This window comes from Poecilia reticulata, chromosome 17, assembly GCF_904066995.2.
Source record: "Poecilia reticulata chromosome 17, P_reticulata-male-v2, whole genome shotgun sequence".
NCBI lineage: Eukaryota > Metazoa > Chordata > Actinopteri > Cyprinodontiformes > Poeciliidae > Poecilia > Poecilia reticulata.
In genome coordinates, this window is record NC_088846.1 from 22,641,095 (window position 1) to 22,665,062 (window position 23,968).

The 23,968-nt window shown below is 36.8% G+C and overlaps 1 long non-coding RNA gene across 2 annotated transcripts in view; it reads left to right on the forward strand.

The window, feature by feature from the left end:
- Positions 1 to 22,643, forward strand: part of LOC145547971 (uncharacterized) — a 49,158-nt gene extending 26,515 nt beyond the window's left edge. The window contains exon 3 of one of the 2 annotated variants that reach the window (XR_014084246.1): positions 9,579 to 10,080. This is a non-coding gene — a long non-coding RNA (uncharacterized LOC145547971). Of the gene's footprint in view, positions 1 to 9,578; positions 10,081 to 22,380 lie in introns of those variants that run through there. The other variant, XR_014084245.1, reaches the window with a different exon arrangement.
- Positions 22,644 to 23,968: the final 1,325 nt, after the last annotated feature.

Genomic DNA, 23,968 nt, shown 5'->3' on the forward strand with positions numbered 1-23,968 from the left:
TGCGTCTCCACACTCCCTTCCCGCCCCCTCATTAAGGGAATCATTTTGTGAGATGCTCTAATGGCTCCTAAATTGTTTATGGGGCAATTTAATTTGTGTGCAAGGAATCCTAATAAACACTCCTGGCACAAAGAGAAGTAATTACGTGTTTGGTTAAACAGATAATTGAATGAGCTTGAAGATAGATTCATGTCTGAATAATGCTCAGAAACACAGACATCTGAAGAAATCCAAATCCAGGAATGCCCAGTAAAGATAGATCAGATTTGCAAGCAAACAACAACAGGGAGTATAATTCACATTTAGCCCAGTGTTTTTCAGATAGAAGAAAAACTGTTGGTCCTCAGCAAAGAGCAAATATTGGGCCAGCTTTGGTCGATGTTGGAGAGCCATTGTATATCTTCATTCAATAAGACAAACTCTCCCTGGAAATCTCACATATTGTTCCAGTATTGTTTCAGTTCACAGAGGAATACTAACCTCAGACAAAGAAGCCATCACATTGCTGCTGAGGTCAAGCACAATATTTGCAGCAAAAGTCTCAAAGAGGCTATAATGTGCTAGAATTGATTTAATAATTCATTTGTACTAAGGCACATTTATTTATAATTTTTGTTTAAATTGTATTGACTATTTTAGTGACTTCTCCAGTAAGGCTGACTAAAAAAACTAAACAACCGTAGCAGCTTGGTGTGATACACATCAGGCATTCTTCATAGGTTTTATAAAAGTGCCGATTGGAAGATGGAGTAAAACCAGACTGACCGTTTTAGCACATCAGCTGTGACATGGGCCTTCTGTCAGGTTCCCTGAAAGTTTTCATCAGTGGAGCATCAAACAGCCTGGGACTATGTCAAACCGAAATCTCCGTGCTGCAGAGCCTGAATGATTTATGCATTTGTCATTTCTCATTTGCTGAAACAAGGTGTCAACATTTTTGTTTTACCGCACCAGCCAAGGCCACAAAGACGAAAACGTAAGAATGGAGCAGATGTCCTTGATGAGAAAAGCAAAGTCAGATGGACAATTTGTTTAGCTCTGCCTATGTTTTTTCCTTGGTGACTTCATTCTGAAGTTGCAGTTACAGCCACCTTCACACTTATTTTTTCAATGGCCCTCAAATAGTCGGCGTCTGCATAAGAAGCGTCTGCTGTTTTAAGAAGGAAATATGCTAATTCCTCTTTAAATATTTCCACCCATAGCTGACTGACTCAATGCTTTGATCCACTTACTTCTCAATAAATAATTTCCATATTGGTCCAAAAATAGGACAACCTGGGTTAAGAGATGTCTTTTGCTTAAAAAGTGATTTTTGAGTCTCAGAAGCACTTTGATACACGTCCTACTGAGATGACGTGTAAAAGATTTGTTTCACTTTACTCTCGTGTACATGAAATATGAAATACAGTCACACTCACATTTGTACATCCTGCGTTGCAGTCATACATTCTGAATGTTTAATGCTAAGCTCTTGAGAAAATCCTTTACTCTAGCTTTACTTCTCAGTCTTTTAACCTTATTGTCAGCTTATACAATAAAAAGGTCCTTGCATACATGTGAAAACCTGTAATCTAAAACTTTGCTGAAACATGTTTTCTTTTATTTTTATGGGGGTTTTTTCCACTGAAAATTTGAGGCAAATTTTAAAAAATTGTTGGCAGTCATCATGTTTCATCATTCCATCTGCTCTGTGCAATTCACCAGTTCCACTGGCAATAAAAGTGTACCTTCATCATGTTGCTGCCACCACAGTGCTTCACTGCTGGGTCCGTTTCAGCAACACTTCAGTCTTAGTCTTGTCTGACTATACAACTTTTTTCCTGGAGGTAGTTGGCTTTGCCTAATTGACAGCTACAAATTTAAGTTGTGCTGCCACGTGTTAATTTTGGACTAGGCAGATTTTTCTTGGTCGTCACTGTCTCTGTCATTCCCACTATGAATGCATGTTAACCTCTGACCAGAGCTGTAACTAAACAATTAGTAAAGAAAGAAATATCTAAATATGCCATGTTGAAAGATGCTCCCATGTGACTCACCTCTTATATGAATCAAAATATGGGACAACCTGAAATGTTCAGCTTCTAAATAAACATAAGTGTCACTAGCAATTAAAGTTTTTGCTACAATTTGAGAATAACTTAGCAGACTGATTTGAAATTTTACCCTGGAGCACAATCCAATATATGAGACACAATTTCAGATTGAAAAGAATCTAAGGCTGAGTTAGTGGAATGTCAAAGTGGGTTTTAGGTATTGCTCATGCATTTAGTGGGAAGGACAGGATGTTAAAAGTTTATACATTTGGTTTGTTGTCTTGTTTCCCCAGCAGCAGGGAGTTCTAAGGCTCTGCCATCTCACACGTGGTTTCGCCTGGGGCTTTTTCAAACCCCTCCACATCACACACACACACACACACATATTCGCACACACACACACACACCTACACCCTCTTTCCCTTTCTCACGGTTTCTTCTTTTTCTGTCTGTCAGTCTCTCTTACTTTGCCCTCTCCCTTTCTTCCCCTGTTCAGTGTTCAGTTTGAGAGTCCCTCTAGTCTGTACCAGACCACTTCCTTTGACACACACAGCAAAAGCCTGTCTGTCAATTCCTGCACTGACAGGATGAGGCCATGCTTGCCAAAAAGTTTAGCAACTATGTAAAATATATTTTAAACTGTAGTATAAAAACACACTTCTTTTATTGTATGCTACATTTAAATAACAATATGACATTTATATTGTATGTCAAAACATATAATAATCACGAAGAAACTGCATTGTTAAACCCTTATGACCAGATTACATGACATCGGTTTTAGTTTTCTTTTTAGAGGACTCTGTTACTTCCAGCCTTTACTACACTTGGGTACTTTTTCAGCCTACACAACACAACATAATTACCTCGATGTAACAGTTTTGGCTGTTCTTTGTAGCAGTAATCACCCTCCTTGAGTTCATCTAGACCCCGAGTTTCATTTGCTCTTGTATTCCCATCCTCCTGTTTTACATCCTGCAGATGTTTAATGATGTTCAACACTCTACAGGTTGGCTTCTCTAACAATCAAATTGGCACAAATAGAACAAAGTGGCAACGCAGCATTAGTATCTATAAAATCAGTAGCCATTTCAACAGATTTATATGTAAACAAACTTGAAAAAATAAACAGGTTGAAAGGCTGGAGACTTGACTTTTGCTCAAAGACTTGAGTGAGCTTTATCATTCTCTTTCTCCTGCTTTAAAGGAGCATCCTCCCTGGTGCCATGTATTTGAAGATTCGGGTGACGACACTTTACTAGATATGAATGGTTTTCTCTACGGCATCTTTGTTTGTTTTTGATAATATTCAGCTTTGAAAATGATCTTTCCACAGAAACTTTAGGTCACACTAAGTGAGTAATTGTTATAAACCTGAGTAACCGGTGAACTGCATCTTAAATGAATTACACCCAGAAAAAGAGCTATAGAATCTTTACAGTGGACTGTAGTTGTAAGACAACTGTGGATGTGCTCTCTGAAATAAACAAAAGATGCTTGATAAACGTATGTAACTAGTTCTGTTACTAAATAAACTACAACTATGTCCTAATTAGGTACATATGTGCAAACCTCCAGGTAGCTTCATAATGAAACCAACAGCACATAATATGGTTGTAAGACAAATGATATACCCCTCTGTATGTTGTCTAGGGCTGTGTAATAATATCGATTTTGTTATATATATCGATATTTTTTTTCCTAGAAAAAAATCGATATTCATCCGCAAGTATCGTAACATCCAACTGTCACCTTGCTCACTCACTGCTTGCTTCGCCGGGAGAGTGATTAGGTCATCAGGCTTAGAGTGATTCCTTCAGATGCTAAGTGTCAAGGTTAAAAAGGTATTATTTACTTTACAAATGCATGTAAGCTACAGTTTGTACTGTTTCAATTAAAAGAAACATGTTTTCTCACCACTTCTTTAATTCATTTTGTCCAGCTGTCGATTTTAAGTCTGTGTCCATGTCCAACCAGAGCCAGGTATTGTGTAGTTGGTGCTCTTAATCAGTTTTCAGTTAAATTAATTCAACCCAACTCTAACAATCACAAAATGTCACCAAAATCACTCTGCCCCTCTAAAATCTTTCAGAAAATCACAAAAGTGTATTGAATTGTATCGTTTGCTGAATATCGCAATATATATAGCATTGTGAGCAGAATATCGTGTATCGTATTGTATTGTATCGTGAGATTATTGTATCACTACAGCCCTAATGTTGTCTGTGTGGTATATTATAGAAATTATTCTTAAAATTAAGATTAATGAGATAACTACAAATAAGATTCTTGCATGAAATCTTATTCATGCGAGTTTCTCCAGTTCAGTGAAAGAAAATTAACTTCCAACTGGAAAAGGAAGTGCTGTTGTCCTCAGTCCATGTGTCCTTTTGTGAAGCACTACCCCAGACTAATAGTTTGCTTAGATTAAAAGGCTGTGGAAATTCATCACACATTACAGTAGTTCTATTAGTTAAAAAAGTGTTATCGTTAGTAAGATTTATATCCAACAGCAGCAACAGCTACATCAGTGATAAAAACATCAAAGTCTTTTTGTAGAACGAGATAAAATAACATATAGCTTATTGTTAAAATGTATTTTGTTCATAAGAACAGAGTGAAAGTCATTTCCCTCTAATGGAATTAATCTTGTCATGGTGCCTTTTCAAACTAGTCTTACGTCGATGTTTTTAACAATAAAGTGACTTTATTCATAGGTTTACTGTCTGCATATTCTTAAATAACTATCATTATTGCCTGAAAGGCTAACATTTAGATTCCAGTTTGTCTATGAGGGACGTGACTCACTGATAGACAGGTAGAAATAACAACATTAAGACCCAAGAATGGCGTTTCTTAGGCTTACAATGTCTTTATTATAATGGTTTCTTTTATTATTATTATTATTATTATAAGGATATCCTTTTTTTCTGTTTAATTTTTCTGTATGAGCTACTAATTAAACCATTTTGTATACATAAAGCACAAAACATAAACAGTGGTGCAATTTAGTGTTAACTATATTTAAAACATTCAGATAGTGCTGCAACCTTTTGTCTAAAATGATGGTGCACAACAATGACACACAGTGAGCCACTTTGAAATCACTGGGCTGAAACATTACTTTCAGTTGTTGCAGCGTAATCAACAACTTAGCAAAATGGAATAAATGTACTACCTACAGATAAATAGATGGCCCGAAAGTTTTAATACATATTAAAACAAAAATTCTTCAAGAAACAAGAGAAGTTCAGGTCTTAAGTGCTTGGAATATGACAGAAAGTGAAAACAAATTCTGCAGGAGACAATAAATGTTTATTTTAAGAACCAACTTACTATGGTATTTAGAAACACAAAATGTATGTCTGATCACAAGTTTGCTATGGATTCTTTGCCTATGGTCATAAATTTAAAAAATGTAACAGTTTTATAGAATCAGTCATACTGACATACTCATAGACATTGGCTTTAGCCAAATATTAACCTCCAGTTGTTCTCTACTGAATCTAAAAGGGTCATTCAGATGTGTTGAAATACTGAGTAATGTGTTGGCTATGCCAAGAAACGAACACTGTAACGCATGATCAGAGAGGTGATGGAACATTTCTTAGGACAGAGAGACGAGATACTTTGAAAGTCAGAAGTATAAGGACATTAGGAAATGGTTCCAGCACAATGGCGGTCTTTCAGTGTTCAATTATTGCTGATGAAAGGCACATTTTGTGGGGCGGATATCAGAAAGCAGGATTAGTGCAAGTGATTTCCTTGTCCTGGGTTGTTTTACAATGTCTGCTTGTAATCCTCTTGGAAACTTTTGCTGGCCTTTTATTTATTTATTTATTTTTATTGAGCGGAGGATGACGAGATAAGACGAAGCAGTGAAAGTGCATAAGATTGAGCAAATACATGACCAAAAATGTTTATATCACTGGTTTCTTATTATTTCGGATAAAGAGATGCCTGTAAAATTTCCAAGAATTGACATGGCTCTTTTGCTAATTAAATACAGCAACAAAATCAAGTTAATTCAGTTCGAATATTTCATGAAATAATGATAAGCGTAGCGAAGTTTCCGCCTCTAATTCTACAATTGTTCATTATGTAGATAACCAGCTTTGATATTTCCTTTTCAGATTAATTAATGACTTTTTCCCGTTTGAAATTGATTCCTGAACTCAATGCTTTCAATGACATAATCTTTACAAATGTTTTTAAAAAAATGGATCATGTGTGTGATCTGGTCTCACCCAGGCGCTGAAGCGCGCCAATGGGATCCTGAGTCTGAAGGATTTAAAAAAACATAGAAACATTCGACAGGCCGTCAGCATTTGAATAAGGCAGGATTATAAAAATGAACGATCCTGGTAGTGGTGAGATTTTGGCCTCCTGGAGCGATCTCAGAGGGAAGATTTACCACATAATGTCTTTTCTGACAGGAGTTGACAAAATAAGACTGTTTTTCAATTTCAAAGGGGAATGTACATTTCAAACTCTGAAAAATGAACTTGCGCAACCTCACTCAACATTGAAGAAGTTCTTTCTTACACCTATTAAGTATATGGCTATTAAGATGCCTTTAAAAAATACCAATCCTGACAACGTACTTCCAAATACCCATGATTGAGAGTTTCGGGCATCCACAGTGCTTGTATTTGTCTGTGCTTTGTCATATCTTTTAACTTAGAGCTTAGTGGTGTTGTCATAAATTCATTATTTATTTGGTTCCTTTCAGGTTTTCCTCTACACAGAGCACAAATTTTAATTTTAAATGATAAAGAAAAAAAATCAACTGACAAACGTAGAAACGAGTAACAGGGTTATAATCAAAATGTTACTTCTTGAATCAATGTGCATTTTTGACAACATCTGAAGGCCAAAAATCACTGTGGCACACAATGAGACACGGGCTTTCAAAGCAGACTGAGGTAATAATATGTGGGTGGGTTGACGTGATTTTTTTTCAACCATCTGTCCTAAACAATATTCAAAAGACATCTGCATGACAAGTGCAAAGCAACATAAAAGGTTATGTGGATGATGACTAAGACACCCTAAGAGCAGAATTTAAATAGTTCTTCATATTCACAGGAATTGACCATTTCTGAATTATGAGCAAAGTGGCAGTTGGATTTATAGAGACAGAGATGATCAGTAGAATCACTGAGTGAAAACTATTGATCTTGTCTTGACCCTGAAGACATAAAGCCCAATGTTCTGACAGATGGAGCAGTTGGTATTAAAGTGACCAATTTCCTGAATGTCTTTCTGTGCATCTTCTAAACCACTAGAAGGTCATAAACCAGGATCATTATGATGGTTTTAAGTTATGTATTCTGTTAGTTTATAGGCAATTTTAATGTCTGTCTTTACAGTTTCACTCATTTATTAGCATAGTCAGCATTTGTTTCATTGAAACAATAGCAAACATAGAATAAGTGTAGAACAAATGGAACCATACAGCACATTTATGCAAGCTGTATAGACAGTATAGAAGCTGTGGTTGCAAACAGTCATTCTAAAAGTATTGTGTCGGAGGAAACAAATTAAGCACTATCTTACAGCGCTCTGTCGCAAAAAATCCAATCAGAACTTTCTGAATGAGTGGTTATAAGATGACCAAATGTGAAAAAAAGTTTGCTGTTCAGGTACATTTCAAGAAATGAGATAATCTTGGAAAATTCAGTAATGTCACTGATTTCAAAAAAATGAAACTCATGTATTATAAAGCCATGACAGAGTAAAAAACAGAGCCTTAATTTGGAGGATTATGGCATGTAGAAAGTGAAAACCTAAAGTTCAGAATATCAGATAATTGGAATATTGTGAAAAAGTTAAATATCGGAAATCATGGTGTCTCTTTCTTATCAGATAATTCAACCAAAATACCTGCAAAAGATCCCTGAGCTTTTAAATGCCCTTTCAGTCTGGGTTAGTCAGCTACACAATCATGGAGAAGACTTATGACATGACTGATGTTCAGAAGAACATCATCAGAACAATTACTATGCTTGAAATACTTTACTGTATTCTAGTAAGCTACATATTAGTTTAACTTTCTGAAGTAGATGGCAACAAGCATTACATTTCTACATGATATTCCTTTTATTTTAGTTGTACCTGTGTATTGTACCCCTTTTTTATCAATTAGTTGTCATTTAAAAGTACTAGAACTCTTACATAAGGACCAAGGCCTGAATGAAAAGCATTTGTGGCATAGTATGTGTCAGTTTCTTTGAGATAAAGGTGGGTAACTGTTTTAATCTTCCCACTGGATTAAAATGCCAAAGACAGTCTGGACAAATCCATAGCTCTCTATTCACAGACATGTGCTTGCCCCTGTGCATATCTACAATCTGCTTAGTATTCCAAGGCAGGTGCAGCGCATTTTTTTAGATGCTGATCTCTTTGCAGTCCATCCATTGAATTGTAATAGGATATTTGAATGATGTTGCACATTAGGGGTGTAGAAACAAATTTATGGTAGCCATTATCCCCCATAATAACAGAGGGAACACCCCGCTACGACATACTGTATAGTCTTGTCTGGTGGCAAATCGCTGTTTAAGTTAATTTGCACAGTGGTAACATTGGAATCCATAAACTGATATTTTCTTAAACAGTGGGTATTATCTCTGTGGACAGTCTAAATGTGCATAAATAAAATGTACATCTTAATTTACCCGATGGTACAATATAACTTCCACATGCTCAAAACAAACCTTTTCCCAGCCAGTAAAAGTCAAGGTTTTTCTAGTTCAATGAGTATTTGAGATATCTGTAGCTAGCTTTTAATATGCTAATTTTTTACAAAGATAAGAATATATATATATATATAAAGAGAGATTTTGTGGCATGTAAAAACTACCTTAGTCATGCTGCTGCTGTCCAATAATTTTCCAATTTCAGTAAATTACATGTCATCAGACAAGTGGTTACAGTAAGAAAGAAAACTGGCCGAATAGTAAAATAAATTATCCCCTTTCGGTTGACCTCTTTTGAAAACATCAGCAGGTTAATTATAGTAAATCAAATCAGTTTATAGGGAATGAGGAAAAGACGAGTACTGAACTAAAATCGTACTTACACTGAACAGCAATGTTTTTTTTTTCCTCTAGCTTTGTGACCAGTGGTTCAAGCAGTATTTGTTTTAGACCAAATAGTGATTTGACTTTAGCTGTTATTAAATGTTGAATTATCAGTGTTACTTGTCTTGTGCTCACACTTCTCTTTTAGAGAACATCTGTCTGAATGCATGCTCAGTCTGCATAACTACCTTTCACACATTTCCTTCTCAATGCGCCTGTAGCTAAAACGTATTGATGTGCTACACAGGTCATTATAAACAGCTGGTAATTCGTTTTATTTTTGGCAATGATTTGTATGTAATGGCATAAATGAACTTATGCATAAAATTCAGAGGTAGTTGAATGAACTACAAATAACTCATCTATGAACATATGCTTTGTAAAATGTCTCGGAAATGTATTGAAGCTATTTTAAAGCATGTATGCGTTTACTTTACCTGCGCCTTGTTTATTTTTTCAGGAACTTTTCTACAGCTTCTGTACCAGAAGGCATGATTCCATCAGAAAAAAATCAAATATACACCATAATCCATCAATGGCAGGTAGGATGGAAATGTAAAGAAATTGACTCTGACAAGAACAGACAGGTTGGCTGGTAATTACCCCAGTGCCTTTGTGAGCAAACAAAAAACACCTTCTCGGAGATAGTTGATCCAGCTTCACATATGCCTTTCATACCTTTAAAAAAAAGTGAAAGATGAAAACAGAATGGTGTCTGCAAAACATTTTAGAACAGTGCAAGATGTCATTCATTAAATGAAAGCAACATTACAATGAAATCTATTCAAACCTTTGAACCTCTGCAATTCCTCCAGATGTTTCTTAGCATCTGCATTCTGCTAAGAGGCCGGATAATATCTAATCTACTGTTAACCATTCTCTTAGTTTATTCACTTTTTTTGTTGTTGTATTTGTGATGCAGTACATATCAAAGATACAGAGCAAATCAATGACGACAACAAAGTTATTGAGGTTGCAAATTAACATTAACAAACACCTGGACTGAAGTGTTCAAAAGATCCTTCAATATTACAGCCAGGGATGGCTTTACAGAGCAGAGTAAAACAAAGGTTATGTGGCAGAAAACCATTATTTAGAGGGTCCACCTCTGTGTGCTGCTCACAATGTTAGCACTTTAAAAGAAATACGTTGTCTGCATTCTCTATGGCAAACTGGTCTAAACTGTTTGCTCCCATAAAAGTTAAGCATGTACACTCTCTTTCTAATTGTACTGCAGCGGTGTTTCATATGGTCAACATGGGCAGTTGCCCAGAGCAGCATTAGAAAGGGGATATTACTATCTCTAAGATTTGCCTTGAATTAATTTTGCATTGCATTTATTGCATGGACAGTGAGTGAGGAGTTGACGCCCCCCGGTGTTGTCAAGGGGCACTTTTTGCCACTGACAGAGGAAACGCATTACCTTAATGAGCTGCACAGCATTTTGCCCCGCCCACATCTGAAGGCATTTCCTGGAATTTTTATTGATTTTCAGGAAGTATGGTTGTTTGGTGATGCCAGCCAGGTGTAACAAATGATAGAGTGGAGCACGAGCTGGCCTGTTACCACCTCTCTAGCGTTAGCCACAAAGCCTCTGTGCTACGTTAAGTGAGATGCTTGTTTCTTTGGATGTTTGCATTGTGGAAGTAGAACCTCATGAGGACAAAAAGGAGCGCTAACAGGGAACAGCATGACACAGCTCACAGGACTGTTGCTAGCTGTGAACAGGATGTTGTATTGCAGCTGGATGGAGTTCCAAATCAGTGAAGTACCAAGAAAGATGCTATACAAACATGCAAAGAGCAAGACAATTATTTAAGGTGAGCTGGTATTTATTTGTCGTGTAGTTGGCAGTGGCAGTTCTAGACCACATTTATCATGGGGGCAGAGTGGACCAGTGTTTATCTCTTGGGGGCACATAACAAAATAATGAAACAAAATACAGGGCAGTGTTTCTTTGTTTAATGAATTAATAGAGCCACAAAGCCACTTGCAGCTCCACAGCTGTCGGTTGCGGACTTCTGATCTTGCAGTTGAATCTACCAGTTCTACAGAGGCACTGGCCTTTGTTGGTCTCCATATCTTCCTAGATCTAGCAACAAGAACTGTCCGTTTTATGGCTTCCTTATGAAGACAAGGTATCACAAGATATCACTGTTTTTCTAAGAGATAAACAAAATAAGTATCTGCAGTCATTTCTTATGTCAAATTACACTGTTTTTTCTCTGTCTTTATTTTTCTTTAATTGTGTAAGGATAGCTTCCTTTGCTACAGACCACAAAGCTTATCATCTGAGCTCCTGACCCATCAGTTAAATCAGGCTTCAGTCTTTTTTTTTTTTTGTTTAAAATTGGTGTTCATCATTCCCAACATGGCATGCATTCCAAATATGTCACGACTAGCGCATGAGGGAGCCTTTGTCACATCTGTCTCCCACACAAAAGTCAACTAATCATCAGGGAACCTTTGTGAATTTGTCAGGAACTGAATTTTGCACTACAAGAATACACGATTAAAATGATTATATGAAAGATAAGCCATCTTTCATGAGATGATATTTAAGGTCTGTGTGCAAAAAGGAAGACCCCATGTGTATACTCATGGGGAAACATACCAAGAAAAGATGGAGTCAGCTGTGCCACATTTTAGCAAGGATATGTTATCTCCAGCCTTTTGCTTGTGCTGTGACTCAAAGCAAACTAAAGAAAATAAAATATTATAACTGTGTAAATACCATATTTTGCTATATCCCATATCCAGTGTAGTGAGAAAGCATTTCTTAAGTCAATAATTTTCCAACCTTCCAAATAATTACTCAATGAACAGTATTTATTTAATCACAAGACGGGAAATAAAATAAACACCAGCATCAATCTTATTAAATGAGATCTTTACTGTGTAATTTATAATTTACCTACAGCTTTCTTTAACAAGAAGCTGTAAAAAATAATTTTATAATGGTTCTAAAAGTGATTGCTCACTGCTTTTAAGCATTTGTTAATAAATCAATATTATGATTTTGTTTTGCAACAAGATTATTATTCAACTTTTAATAACTTACTCTAGCCACAGCAGATCTCCTGTTGCTTTAAGACATGACAAACTGCTTTGTCCTGAAATTTTAAGTTGTTCTGCATTTGGAGCCATATGCTTAAGTCAGTTTTATATATTGTTTAACCAGGTTCGAAAAATCAATATGGTTAAATCTTTTTACGACACTGCAGCTTGGAAAAAACAGAGGGTGACTAAAAATGAGATTTGCTGCTCTGTTTGCTAAAGTCAAAAATTCTTATTGGTGATTGACAGCTATAAACACCTACATACATAAATTGCAGTTCAAAGGGGTTCATTTGCATCCACAACAAGATGGTTTTTGACAATTTCCCAGCTGCTCGCTGTGGGAAACTTCCCGGAGATAATGATATCCTGCCTGACAGATTTGGTGCAATCAAACTCGATTCTGCAGGTTTTCCTCATTGTGCATACTCCACCCCGACAAGGACGTTTTCAGCTAAAAAGTGATGGATTGTGCAACTATGGGGAAACTTGTGCGTCCAAGAAAAAAAAAAAAAATCAAAAGACTGACTCTGTAAGGATGGGAAACTTTGAGAAATTACTCCGGGGAGATGCAACATTCTGAAATCATTGGCGCATGGGCTAAACAGTTGCTTCCAAATTGTGTCCAGCATTTTTTTTTATTTATTTAATTTTTTTACAGTGTATTGTAAAAGCTCTTGTACCCCTAGTGCTTGCTTATATAAAAACAATCTTATAGCACAAGGTGTTCTACTGGGTCGTAGTGTGGCCAATAAAAGCCATGAATAATTGCAAAAGCGGAATGAAAATGATGCATGGGTTTTATTGCTTCATACGTGTTCAGCCCCTTTACTCTAAATAAATCCAATATAAACAAATGGAAAATAGAGACCGTTTGTGTGTGATTTATTCTCAGTATATCCAGCTGTTGTGCGTAGACCTGAGAGGTTTGTTAGAAAACAATGGTGAGCAAATCCTGTTCATTTATTCATCCAAAAATGAGGACAAAATGGTGCAACTGCAACCCTCTGCCTAAGCTGACACATGAAGGCAAGGTCATAGATCCATTGTATCTCTGAAAGGACTGTAGCGGTGCAAGAAAGAACAGCAATTATGTGGTCATATGAAAATTACTTTTTCTTATTTTTTCTGCGTTAACACCGTCTTTGACAGAAAATGAACACTTCCCATAAACCAAAAGATGCCACAGCATAGTCGTAGCAGCATTATGCTGTGGGGACACTTCTGTAAAGCTACAGGGTGGATGGCGCTACTGGAAAAGCCTAAACATACACAAATTTTAGTCTTTTGAGGAGCAAAGTCGGTGAAGGTAAACCCTCAAAAGATGCGCAGCAAAAGGTGGTTATATTAAGTATTGAATCAGAGACACTTGATGCTTTCCACACTTTTCAAATGTGTATTTTTAAAGCACCTTGAAATTGTTTTCTTTCTTCTTTATAATTTTGTGCTATTTTACATGTATCACATAAAATCCAAATAAATTGCATATCAGTTTGTTTGTCTCATGTATGAATGTAAAATTAGCCATAGAGTGTTGATACTTGCAATGCACGTCAAAAAAAATGTGAAATAAATAAATAAAAAGGAATAAAATCAGTGACAGCCAAGGACAGAGGAACTGTAGCTGGCAATTGTGCGCTTATTTGAAGTTTTGGTAGCAGAAGAAAAAATAAGGCAAAGAAGGAGACGGAAAGCTGACGGGTAGAAATGAGACATGTCAGTAATTCATACTACATCAATGAGTGTTGTGATGATGCTCTGGGGGGAAAAAAAAGAACTTCACTGCAAGAATGCTGGCATTGTTGTTGTCTTGATCATTATTCCAGCCACATGTGGTCTGCATGTTGATGTGGTGCTGTGTTAATGTTTGATATAGAGGACCTCACATCCCAGCTGGGGAAAATAACCGACTAATGGCATGAGCAGGTTTGAGCAAATAGCCGCCGAAAATAAGAGGATGAGCAGAGCAGATACCCGGCGTAATTATTGCATTACATTGCATATTACAAATAAAATTCTACATGACATTCCTATTATTTGTTTGTTTGATGAAAGTTAAAGGGGGAAGAAAAAGCTTATTTAGCTGAAATATTTTCATACTATGTATCTCAATCTACTTTTATTCATATTTAAACAAACTAGTTCATCACCAATGTATTTAACCATTATGCATCAGCATATTTTTCTTTATAGCTATGTAACCTTTCTGAATGAGCCAAAACAACGCTGCAGGTATAAGATAAAGGAACGACATACAAAGCTCAAAAAGTCGATTTTGCTGTGTCATTGTTGCTGTGTGCATTTGCAAACTGTTTTTCTATCTTCATGACATCTTTAGCCTTTCTTCTGGGATTGATTTTTGCATATTTCTCGCTGTAATATTTACATTTTGGAATGGTGAGATTTAAAATTCATTTCCCGGTGAATCGTAGCTGATTTGCTTCAAGTCATTTCAATGAGCTCACACCAGAAGGGATGTATTTTACAGTGCCCTTAAAATACATCCACATGTGGTGCTTTGTTTAACCCAAATGATAAATTAACCTATAAGAAGCATAAAAAGCCATGACATCATTTAGGCTTTCAAATCTTATGATATAGTAATTGGAGTAGACGTTAGGTTTAGCATCTAAAAAAAAAAAGCTAAATATTGTTAATATTTTTCTTCCTCGTTATGCTGGCATTTGTGAAATAAAAATGGTGCAATACTGACCTAAGACACGACATATTTAGTCTGATTCAGTGTCTAACAATGAGAAACTAACTTTTTTATACTGTTCTCTGGTTTTATCTGTATAAAGGTCATGGCTTCGTTCATCAATTAGCATATCAATTATGTCATCACGCAGCATTTGCATCGTGACATTGCATCCTGACAGTTGTCCTTTTTTTTTTAAATGCTTCATTCACTGCTGTTCTCCTTGGATACATAAACTGTATTTAATTCTGATCAAATCCCCATGAAGTTGCTCTCATTCACATATCGCAATTCTTTTGTTGCTGGAAAGCAAAATGAGGCAAACATTTTGACTGAAGAGTCATTCATTAAAACTAATTGCTGCCCTTTTCAAAGCTCTATGGGCATTTTTGAGTCTTCTTTCTATTTAAGGAGAACCAGAATCGTCACACACTTAATGATGTTTGTGCTGTTATTGGGGTACTTACCTGTACAGTGTTCTGAGAGAAAAGTGATAGCATGCCTTAAACTCTTGCTTCATTCACCTGCTTATCTCATAGCTGCAAAACCCACCTTGAGACTTCTGCCCAGTAACGACAAAATCGGAATGCAAAAGAAAAAAATCTTTTTTGATGTATACGTTTAAATGAACTTCCGTTTATGTTTTAAAGTGAGGAAGAAAGCATAATATCAAGTTTAAAGTGTGGAGTGAGGCATGCATCATCAACTCTGTGTGTGTGCGTGTGTGTGTTAGTGGCTGTGTAACGGCTGTGCATGTACCCACACAGGCAGACATACAGTAGTGAATCAAACTCCTGCCATGGAGCGGAAAGGTCGGAGCACTTTTCTGCATTAAGTAAAAAAAATAAATAAATACATTTTACATCTTTCATTCACTCCTGAATAGAACATACTTTAATAATACTCGGAGTAGCTTTCCTCACTGCTACTGACTCAGGAAGAGTGAGTGCACAATACTGACTATGAATATAAACCAAAATAACATTTGTGCAGTTTTAGAAGTTTAAATATTTTATTTATTTAAATCAAGCCATACCTGATACAGTCTTTTATTAAAATTAAAGCTAGAAAGTGCACTTTAAACATCTGAACAGAAGGACAGTCTAATCATCGCTGGCTGTGTTGTAGTAAGCTGTCAGAGTTGTTGGTAATTTACACGCCTCTCATTAAATAAAAGGGTTTTCTTGTTTGTGAATCGGCACTAATTTCTGCTTCTCTTAGCAGATTTGTGTTGTCATGGATTTGATTAATTAACATTAATTGTGCCAACCTTAGCCCCAAAGAGTCTGAGACTCCGCTCTTTGGTTTTTAATAATTTAACTGAGCATCGCAACATTGACATGTAATAATGCTCCAAACTGCTTAAGCTTTTACAACAGTGGCCACATGTACTGATGATCAGTTAATCAAGGGCTTTTAATAAAAAAAAAGGCTGCTAATTAGTCTCAGTCCCTGTGGAAGCAATGCAGTGCTAAACCTGGAGTTAATGTAGAGTTATCACCACCACCGCAGAGGTTGTAAGTTAATCACAGTGCCGACACAGATGCAAAAACAGAATGAAACAAGCACACCGTTTTATTCCATGGGTTAAAAATGGCTCAATTAAATAATGAAGATGAGAGTAGCAGAAAAAAATGGTCCAGAAAGGTTTTCTGGCTGTTGTAAGGAGGAGGTAGTGATTCCATTGTTCCATATTACCTGCTCAGCTAATAACCTCTGAGAGGATAAACAAGGTCACACAGATTATACATAACAATGGAGAAAAAGATGTTCATATTCACACCTAATGACAGTTTTATAAGTACCAACTTTTCCTGTCTGAGGAAATGTGACTACCTGCATAAAACCCAGAGAAACATTTAAAGCCTAATCTTAAAGGGGCAGTAACATGTATTTTCTATGGATCATAAGGCCATTTCATAGCACAGAGTGTCTTTCCAACACTCTGCCTTCAGCATCACAACAACATTTCTCCATTAAGCCTGTAACAACGTTCATAGGAACTTTGCTCTTGTACAAGTTCAGCAGACACACAGTTTCACCAGGTGTTTCCTAATTGCTGCTGCCGCTAGTCTGGGTAGCTGAAGAGAGCGTTGCACAGGAGGAATGCTTTGTGAGGCAGAAGCTGGGCTTGGAGACTGCAGCTTTGAGGAATTTAGGCATTTGGGCACCCATAAATTGCTGCCACAGGATATTAAAGGTTTCCTAAACCATGCATGAAAAAATCAAAACAACACCCCAGGTATATTTTTGATGAGCTAATAACATTAAGACATAATATTAAGCTCCAAAAAGTTGATTTTACATAATACCCCCACTTTAGTTGTATTTAAATTTAGTTTACTTTGTAAACAAAATGCTAACGAGATCCAGCCATATCTTGAACTGATTAGTTTACATTTTAAAGGAAAGGGTGGTATTATGTGAAGAGATTCTGTCTGTTTGTGCCACGCTTTTCCCATCTGTGGATGAAAGATTGAACATTGCTCCATGAGATGATCAAAGCTGGGGATATTGCATTATGAGCTAACTCTGCTTTGACAAACCTGTCCCTGGACTGTGGCCCTCGCTGGTCACAGTGCTGCTTGTTCACTAAAGTTGTCTAACAAACTTTACGGGAGAGCTTCATTTGTACTGTGATTAGATTACACACAAACGGTGCGACTTCTGAAGGTAATTGATTAAAATATCTATTTATATGTACGGATATCGGATTAAAACCATGTATCACTTTCCTTCTCTCTTCAAAGTTATACACCACTAGGAATTGGTCCAGCATAAAATCTCAATAAAATACATTGAGGCTAGTGATGGTTGTAAAGTGGGGAAAACGAGAAGTACTGTCAATTTGCAGGCATGGAAGAAAAAAACTACATACATTACTTCCAGCTTTGGCAGCGTTAGCATTTGCATGTGCAGTACGAGTTCATTTGCAGCTTTATGGGATTCCTGAGCGTCACAAGAGATGTAGGTTCTCTTAGCCTCAGTGGCGGAAAGAAAATATCTCTGATTCCACCAGTCTAGACGGAGCTTTTTAAAAATAAAGACAGAGCCCTTAAATCTCTGCATGAAAGCTAATGGTTGCAGTAGAAATGTGAAACAAATAGTTTATTTTTCCCAGTTCGACTGCATCTTCAGATCACAATCCTTTCCCAAACACAGCCTGGCCAATCGACAGCATAATTGATTTCCTGATTAATGTCCTGGCCCACCTACGAGCACTGCAGCCTAGAGACATAATTTTCTCTTCAGCATGATCAATAGCTGCATCAACATAAATAAAAGCTGAGAAGAATGGAATTTGGTTTAGTCACAGCACTGAAAGCTTTCTTTCCAACTTTAGGACTTGTAGTGAGATTTTTCATAGAAATATGTACTAAACCATAAAATACAACTACACTAAACATTTAGAAATGAATGTTTCATGTTAGTAATATTCAAAATGTAGTAAATACTGATCATTTATTTTTCAAATTCAAAGACAACAGCAGGAAGCAAAACTTTCCTAGCGTAAACTTGACAGAGCTCAGGTTGAATGACGTATTTAGTGGTGAGACTGAAGCCTGGCAGAGAGAGAGCGGCTGCAGTGCTGGACTGCTGACCTCTCACTAACTCGCCTCTTTATGATGAGCAGTGATTAAATATGTAGTGTGCAGTCATCCTATTTTAGCTTCTTGCTCCTTCATCATTTTCTGAACTTTGGGTTGAAAAAAAAGTCATCCAGACTCATTAACGCCTCGTACAGATAATCCTGGATGTATCTATGTTTCACATAATTGTACCATATCATGATATGTAAATAATAGTGAAATATATTTTTAAAATGGGTAGTTTATTTGATTGTCAGCCACCAGGTTTCTGTTTTTCTCGTCCTTCGGTACACGAAGGATCTTCTATTTCCACTTTAATTTTTAGATAACATCACGGACTGGTCCTGTGCGAGTACTGGAAGCACATACTTTGTTTTGCATTTATTAAGTACACAAATCATAAAGCTTTGCTTATTCAAACGTACATCAACATCTTGATGTACGTTGGAGTAACTCTTTATTAGTTCTGCTTTATTTGTTTTGCAGACTTTTCATTATGCTTTTTTTTTTGTGGTTGAGTTGTTGCAAGTTTGACAAATATTCTCTCTGGTTTTGAATGCCGTGTAGCTGTAAAGGATTTTTTTTTACTCTTGCTTTTTTACTTTCGAACAGTTGCTATGATGCTTAACCGTGGTAACAAGGTCTTGTTTTTACATTTGGGAGCATATCAACGGCTCAAATAATACCTGAACTATACAACCCCTAATACCTGAACTTCAGCCTATAATCCCAGAGGAGTTGAGAAAGAGGCTTCATGAATGCAGAGTAGGACCAACGAACAGAGAGGGAAGGAGGAAGTTCAAAACATCTCTTCCTTCGATTTATGCTGGACACTGCCTGGCTTTCTGACCATACGGCCAGACAGAGATTCAAAGAGAAGTGGTAAAGGCAAACGAGGGGAAATGGCAGAGCCTGCAAACAACTGAAAGTGTCATCTGGAGCATTTTGCTGTGGAATATCATCTCTGCTGCCTGGAAATTGAATTGTTGGAATGTCACTGTACTGTCATCTTGCAGCAGCCTTTAGTCAGAGGCTTCTTTAAGACTGACCACTAGTGGAGATCCATCCTGCCCAGAGCATCACCATCACTATGGCTCTTTGATACTTTGACTATATGAGTTACATCAATATTTATTTTCCCCTTTGGGATAAAATAGTTTGTAGTTGAATTGAATTTTACCCCCTTTTTGTATTCACAGGGATCAATAATATTATTAAATTTGCAACATCCAAAATCATTGCTAGAAACCTCATAACTCTCCACTTGAGTCCCCCCCCCCAAAAAAAAAAAAAAAATATTTCAATTTACCCTTTTCCACTTTAGTTCAATTCAGATGGCATTTATCTGGGTATTTCTTGTAATTAAAGCTGTATTTATCTTAAGCTGTGACATTCAACTTACAATGTGAATGACACTTGTGTACCTTTGTGCACAGAGTGTGCAGCACTGGCATATTCAGAGTAGTTATTCAAACTGTTGCTGGGGAAAGAGAGAGGCTTTAATTTTATTGAGATTTATCAGAAATTTCTGTTTTTCTTTCTACAAGTATAGAAAGTACACATGGGTAATTTACCGTCAAGCCCTAGTAAACCATTTGAAAAAAACGACTAATTTATTTGTAGTAGTTGCCATCCACATATGACTTTGAAAGAATAATTAAAGTTTTGGCTAAGTGTAGCTCTGGGATATTTTACATTCTGGAGAAGTGACGGGATGGTAAAGCGGCCAGAGATATTGATTACTGCTGGGATTACAACACCATGAGCATCGCTCTCAGTCCAACAATGTAATCATCAGCCCTCTGCTTGTAATGCACAGGTCGCCTCGGCCCCCCCACCGAGGGAGGGAAGGAGAGGCAGAGGGAGAAGTGCGGTCGGACACAGAGCAGATGGACAATGTTTCATTTGACATTGTCCTTCAGCAAATGAAAACTTTAAGGTTGAAATTTTCCAATCAGGATTTTGGTTTAAGATTATTTTGAAAACAGCTGCAACGTCTTGGATATAGATGTGTGTATTTAGTGGAGTATTTTCAGGATTTTTTTTACTTCCACCTTGAAAATGAATTTTATTCATCTTGACGGAACAAGAATGCCAAAGACGAGATTGAGATTGCTTCTTCTTTCGGTGAAAGCTCTCATCGGTGCTTGCTGTAGATTAGATTCCTGAATGTGAAGAGGTAGATGCTATAGAGAAAATGTGGATTTATTTATTTATTTATCTTTTTTTAATCTGTGACTGCACTTACCTAAAAACTATTTCACTGCGGTATGGTTCTTATAACTTTTTTGTACCAAATCAAAACCCTCTGTTGATTAGCCTTCATGTCTTTCGCATAAAGTCAAATCTCAATATAGAAAGCTTTAGTAGCCTTTCTGAAAAGCTGCTAAATTCTAGTTGACATTATTGTGGCTTCAGCAGAGCTGGCTCAGTAACGGCTCTTTGTTAGAATGCCTTTTTACTGTGAAGTGAAAAGTGCTCTTAAGACGGTCAAGGGTGTATTTTCCAGTTCTTTGAGGCCCCGTAGCCCTAGGGCGTCCCTTGAAGCAACTCCCCGTCTGAGTCACAGGAGCCAGTACATCTGAAGTATAGCGGGCCAGGTGACATCATGGTGTTTCTGTATTCTCTGAAGCAAAAAGTCACATTGACAAACTTTTCTGAAACTTCCTAACAATAAAAAGCCTGGCTATGTTTTTCCTCTTATTGTATTTGCCTGTGCATTTATCCTTCTGAGACCGTATTCATACAGAACAAACGTTTGAATTTGCACTTATGTTTTAAATGCGTTTGCTTACTTACAAAAATTGAGAATTAATATGTTGACTTTGATCAACTACTGAAACAGTTTCATACAACAGTGTGAGGTGTTTTGGTTGTGTAAATGTGAATGTCTTGCAGACTGCTAGACACCAGTGCAGAATAGGTCCAACAGCAAAATCAGAATAAATATTCCCACACTTCCATATTCAAACTGACCAATGAGCACTCAAGACGCTGAACACCAATACATAATTGTACCAAAGGCTAAATAGACTTTGACCTGGAGCATTTGATTAAGTATCAAGATATTTTGTGCATCACACTATTTACCATAAATGATTATTTCCCAGAATTTCTTTAAAACTTGGTGTGAAAGAAATGCACTATAAATACAATTCTGATTACATCAAAGTACATGTAATCAGAACTGCATGAAATAAAAATTACTAACACATTAAGATGTATAATTGAACTTATGAGAATGGGGAAAATAACGTTCCAATAGGAAAGTTCATTAAAACGTCACAAGAACTAATAGTCTTTGAACTTGATGGGTCCTTATTCATTGATGTGGAAAAAAAATACTTTTCCAGAACACTCTTCAATGGAGACAATGGAAGAATACCTTCTGATAGGCCTCCTCCTTTGAGAGGTTGGGATATTTCAGCTGTAGGTGAAATCAGCATTTGTCAAAGTTGGTACAAAATGTTTAAAACGCAGGTACACATTTAAGTTGAACTGGTATGAAATGACCTTTTGAAAATTGTCCACTTTTTTATGCCTGAAACAGTCAGGTACAAAACGACAGAAACTGCAAAAGTACCAAATAACGATTTGATGAAATGACCAGCACTCGTCAGTGTTGTCAAGAAGCTGGATCACTCTTGGTCAGGGGTCTCCAACTCCAGTCCTCAAGAATTGCTGTCCTGCAACTTTCATGCGCCCATGACTCATTACCTGGCCTTGGCAAAATGTAATGACCTAATTGACTTATTGAAATAAATCAGTCCTTGAATATCTTGCACCTGTGTATAGAAACACCTGTGAAATGTATTCTTTGCCATCTCAATACACTAATAGCCAAGAACTAAAACAGAAGTTTGGTCCAGCCTTTCACAGATGCCAGTCAGTGAGAACATTTTGTTTTGTATCGACAGGCTAAAAGGATAAACTCAAACAAAATGGAAATGAAAAGCCACCTCGGTTTGCACCCCATTGCCTGTTTGTGCTGGCAGAAGAAAACAAGGACAACTGGCACAATATTGACAATCATCAAACACAGATGTTCAAACCGAAGCGAAGGTTCAGTTCACCCGGCAGTTTGGTTCAGTTTGCAGAGTTCGATAAGGAAAAATAAATAAATAAATTGAGATCTACTTGCAAATTACTGTTTTCTAATAAAGGCATAAGGTCAAAGTAATTTATTTGCATTGAAAGACTTTTTTATTCCCAGACTGTTTTTATGTTTCTTTCACGGTGTAATTGCATGTGGAGAAATGTACTTTTTAAGAAAAAACCTTAAGGTTTTCAAACTGTACTTAAGTTTTACTATGCATTGAAAAGGGTGCCATAGAATTTAATGGGCTACGGGTTCAATAACGGCCCAGTTAAAAAGAGACAGCCATGTTTTCTATTTCTTTATTTGGTACAAAGTGCATCTACAGGGCTTTTCTAAGGTGGTACTTAGCACGTAAAGGGAGATAACTAGGGCCGCAGCACATAAGTAAATCTAAAGACCTCCATAAAGCTGTAGACGGGAGAGGAGGAGGAGGACGACGGAGACAGGTATTACTCCATCCATCATTTCCAGTGGCTTCAAATAACCAGCACAGGCTCATCCCTAGATCATTGAGGACTGGAGGTGGCGAGTCAGAAGCATCTCCTGTGTGAATTAAGTAAAATCTATTTTTGGAGCCGCCACATCCATTCTGCTGTTAAAATGTAACATTTTACAAAATGCCAGCATTGTTAGAAGGATAAATAACAGCAAGAATAAATAACAGCTTCTTCTATTTCGGTGCCATTTTGTTATTTCATAGTCTCGCAGCTTACAACCAAGTTTGCTATATTTTAAAATCTTGTGATTGGGGGTCACTTATTTAAGAAGATGACCTCCATAACTAGTAGGTTAGAAACACCACATTATATTTTTAGCAACTTTTCTTTCTTATATTTGTTCACCTTACTAGCTCAGAAAGGTTTTCTTCAAGGAATTGTGTTACCAAAATATTTTATTGGTGAGCCACTTAATAGTTCCAGTGAGTGGAAGCAGCTAAAAGTCTCACTTTTACTCACATAAAAAGTATATTTACAAATCTTATTAAAACAGCACATGTTCTTATAGAAAGTAATGTTTACACATGCTGCCCATGGTTACATTGTTCCTTTGGCTGACTCTGTTAAAACTAAGGTTTGTTGATTCCTTTGGAACCAAGATCCTCCATATGACTGGGGCACTTTTTTTTTTTTTTTTGTGAGTGAGTGTGAATTCCACTCTCTTCCTCTATATACTTTCCCAAATCTCATTCACTTTCCCTGTTTTTGGGGGAAATGAGCACATTCACATCAGCATCTTTCAGTGCTGCCAGCAAGCAGCGCTATTAGTTCATTAACCTTTTGAGGTTTAAGTTGCCATCTTTATAAAACCTCTTTTAGCCTGTGCAGCTTGTAAAATGAATAAAATGCTAATGCTATTCACAAATTCTTAGTAAAATTCTACGGCTGAAACAAATATGTGGTTAGTAA